Source organism: Lycium barbarum, chromosome 12 (assembly GCF_019175385.1).
Source record: "Lycium barbarum isolate Lr01 chromosome 12, ASM1917538v2, whole genome shotgun sequence".
Taxonomy (NCBI): domain Eukaryota; kingdom Viridiplantae; phylum Streptophyta; class Magnoliopsida; order Solanales; family Solanaceae; genus Lycium; species Lycium barbarum.
The window spans coordinates 56,363,540-56,367,586 of record NC_083348.1 but is presented as its reverse complement, the minus strand read 5'-3'; the positions used below and the strand labels follow the sequence as shown (position 1 = coordinate 56,367,586).

At 36.0% G+C, this 4,047-nt stretch overlaps 1 pseudogene; it reads left to right on the top strand.

The window, feature by feature from the left end:
- The first annotated feature begins 413 nt into the window (after positions 1-413).
- Positions 414-3,290, top strand: LOC132623459 (protein HYPER-SENSITIVITY-RELATED 4-like; annotated as a pseudogene).
- Positions 3,291-4,047: the final 757 nt, after the last annotated feature.

Below are 4,047 nucleotides of genomic sequence, written 5' to 3'. Positions count from 1 at the left end.
CATGTTGGATTCCGTGAATCGCACGTGCATGGTATAATAGAAAAATGTCAAAAGTTTGGCCACTTATTGTATTCTAATGGAGTACTACAAGTCTATAACTAAGGCACCAGTAATTTTTTGTTATGTTGACGTTCACATGGAAATTATGTCTATAATCGTTCATTCGAGTCGGCATGGAAACTTCCTCATTAAAGAAATGGCGAGGAAGCTAGATGTGCTTATGTGAATGGCTGACCTGGATATATAGAATCTTCAAAGTCTAACAGTCTAAGCAATATGACTTGGTCTCTAAGCAATGAGACTTTGTCTCCTCTGACTGCATCTTAAAAAAGAAAAATCTGGTTCCAAAAGTCTTTCCACATGTTGTTTTATATTCACATATTCTTTTTTCACTATAAATTAACACTTCCGCTTTAGCCATTTTGCATCCAATCAAACTCCTTCTCCTGCCCCACCCCCAGCTCCTTTCAAAAAAGTTAGAAATTGGTATTCTATATCTTTGATATATACTTGGCTAACTAAACAAATTTCAATAGCAAAATCTTGAATACCCTTAGCCGCAGAGAGACAAGTTCCTGTTAGGAAACATGTCTTCTTCTGCAGAATCCAAAATGGCAATGGCCAAGACCGTTTTATCGACAGTAGGCTCTGTTGCTGCAACAGCCATGATGGTTCGCTCAGTAGCCAATGAATTCCTTCCTCCAGAATTGTATGAATATCTGTTCTTTGGCCTCAGAAATCTCTTCAGCGGGTTCTCAAATTAGTTGACAATGGTAATCGACGAATTTGATGGCTTGGTCAACAATGAAATATATGAAGCAGCTGAAATGAACTTAGGAAACAAGCTGTCACCCAACACCCGTCGAGTTAAAATCAGCAAGCCTGAGAAGGAGAAACAATTCAATATAACCCTGGAACGCAATGAGGAGGTGACAGATGTTTATAATGGGCAGAAATTCAAGTGGATTTGGCTCCGTGGACGAGTAGAGTCTAGAGACTTTTATGACCCCAGAGACATGAACTCCACTCCAAGATCTGAGGTCAGATCCCTTGAGCTCACATTTCACAAGAAAAACAAAGACCTTCTTGTTAATTCATGCCTTACATCATAGAAGAAGCAAAACTGAAAAAACTTGAGGACAGGTCAATCAAGATTCACACTGTAAATTACCTATGTATTTATGGTTTGCATGATATATGGGAGCCATTGAATCTTATCATCCAGCAACCTTTGAGACTCTGGCAATGGACTCAGAGCTGAAAGACAAAATTTTGAAGGATTTAGACAGATTTGTGAAGAGAAAAGATTATTATAGGAAAGTGGGGAAGGCATGGAAAAGAGGGTATTTGCTGTATGGCCCTCCAGGGACTGGAAAATCCAGTTTGGTCGCTGCCATGGCTAATCACCTGAACTTTGATATATTTGATCTGGAGTCGAGTGAGGTGATGACGAACTCCGATTTGAGACGGTTGCTTGTGGCCACGGCTAACAAGTCCATCTTGGTGGTGGAGGACATAGAGCCTGTTTGGATGGGCTTATGGCTTTAAGCTGAAAACAGCTTATAAGTCAAAAAAAATAAGTTGGGGTAGCCCAACTTATTTTTTTTGGCTTATAAGTTGTTTTCAGCTTATAAGCTGCTTTAGATAAGTTAAGTCAAATTGACTCAATTATTTTTTTGAGCTTATTTTAAATACAAAATGACTTTAAGCTGGTCAGCCAAACACTCAAAAAAGCTAAAAACAGCTTATAAGCCAACTTATAAGCCAATCCAAACGGGCTCATAGACTGTATCATTGATTTGCAAAATAATTTGGCTAATCGAGCAGATGATTCTCCTTCAGATAGTTCTGATCAGCAACAAACCAAGGTAAGTCCCTTCGATTTTAGATTGTCTTACTTTAAGTGTGTGTTTGGTATATGGAAAATGTTTGGAAAATATTTTCCCAGAAAATAACAAGGTTTCTTACTTATATTTTAGTCTTTCGTTAGTAAGCAGAAAATGCTATCCCAAAAATATTTGATATTAATTTAGGCAACAATATGGAGGGTCGAGGTGGATGGCAGGAGTGTGGGGATGGTGGGAATGAGCGTGGGAGAACACAATTAATGTGGAAGGTACTTATGGAACTTGGTTTCCTTACTCCTATTAAGAAAGTCATTTTTTTCATTTTTAAGGAATTTATTTTCCAGACCAACCAAACATTTAAAAGTTCGAAAACATTTTTCGAAAAATGCATTTAAAAGTTCAAAAACATTTTTCGGAAAATGTTTTCTTTCATACCCTCAAGGCATTTCGATTCCACCACTAAGCTTCGAGGAAAATTGATTCTGTAGTTGTAGACATAATTAAACAATAATTTGCTGCAAGAAAGAACCAGTTATAGGTACCTCTGTAGTTCGTTCTAAAACTTGAGGCGCCAGAGAATCATTTTCAATTAATGTCTGTTTTTTGGTTTCTGATAAAAGGACAATATTGACTCTCTAGAGAAGAGCCAAATGTAAAAAAGTATACTAGTAATTGGGATTTTAACATTGCCATGTTAGATTTCTTTGCAAGTCGTACCAATATTTTATTGTTTCGTTGCAGGTGACATTATCCGGTCTGTTGAATTTCATTGACGGATTATGGTCTAGCTGTGGTGACGAAAGGATCATAATTTTCACAACAAATCACATAGAAAAGCTTGATCCAGCATTGTTAAGGCCTGGTAGGATGGACATGCACATTCATTTGTCATATTGTACTCCTAGTGGCTTCAGGCTTCTTGCTGCTAATTACTTGGGAACTAAAGAGCACAAATTGTTCGAACAAATTGAAGAACTGATTGAAACAGCAATGGTGACGCCGGCCGAAGTGGCTGAGCAACTGCTGCAAGAAGATGAGGTTGAGGTTTCACTTAATGGATTAATTAGTTTTTTACATGTAAAGATAAAAGAAAAGGAAGATGCCAAATCTAAGAAAGTAGAGGCAACACAAGTGGAGAAGGATGAGAAGAAGGAAAGTGATGAAAATGTAATTGAAGAAAACTTGGAAGAAAAAAAGATTACCAAATGAGGGAAGAGCCACAAAGAGAGTTGACTCTACCTAACATGTTAATATTGGATAATGACTTCATTTTTGTTTTTTTAATTGGTATATGAAGAAGCTTATATGGTTAATCACAAAGTAATTGGTTATTCTTTTTTAGGAGATAATTTGTATGCCATGATAAGAACTGATATGGATTCCACTACCGACTATGGATTTTACCAATCTAAATGTTAAACGTATGGATCTATTGACTTTTGAGTGTTTTTGCTTTTGATTAATCGTTCATGAGCTCTTAACAGGTTAGAAGAGCCAGTTTTCCAAAAGAGCAAAAAGATTTGAGTTACAAATTTCAAAGGTAGGTTAGCTCCGTTTACTAATGACGATAATACTTGTTGGAATACTAATCACATATGGAAGCAAATTAGAAATGAGAAGAACTGCTATAATTTACTGAATTTCTGACACCAAATTTCGCCAGGAGTGAATATGTTGGCATACCACGAGTGTCAAATCACATAGTTTAATTAAACAAGAGAGGGAGTGAATTTGGATATATTATCAAAATGGTTAGCTCCATTTATATTAAAAAAAAAAAAAAGGTAAAAGATCTTATAATAAAGTCAATTCCGCATTTTCATTTTAGAATTATGTAATTAAAGGACTCTTCTTTTTTATGTTTTTTCATATTTTCGAATGTTAAAAGAAGTATAAATATCTTCATATACCAAACGCTCGCGAATAAGTATTGCATCCTTAGATTTGTTACCCTCCCACGGCATATAAGGATTTATGTTTCATCTTCCGTTTCCTTTTCATTTGTTTCGAGAAATCTATCGATCAATTCTGATTCTGATCCGATCCGCAAGGATCATGATTGAGAATTGTTTGATTATCTTTCTCTGAGGAAGCATCAAAATAGAATCAACTTGAATTTGAGACTGGACTTGTTTAGTATTGAATTAGAACCAAGACACAAAAAAAAAGTGCTACTTGTGAAGAAGGTCGTGCTTGTCAA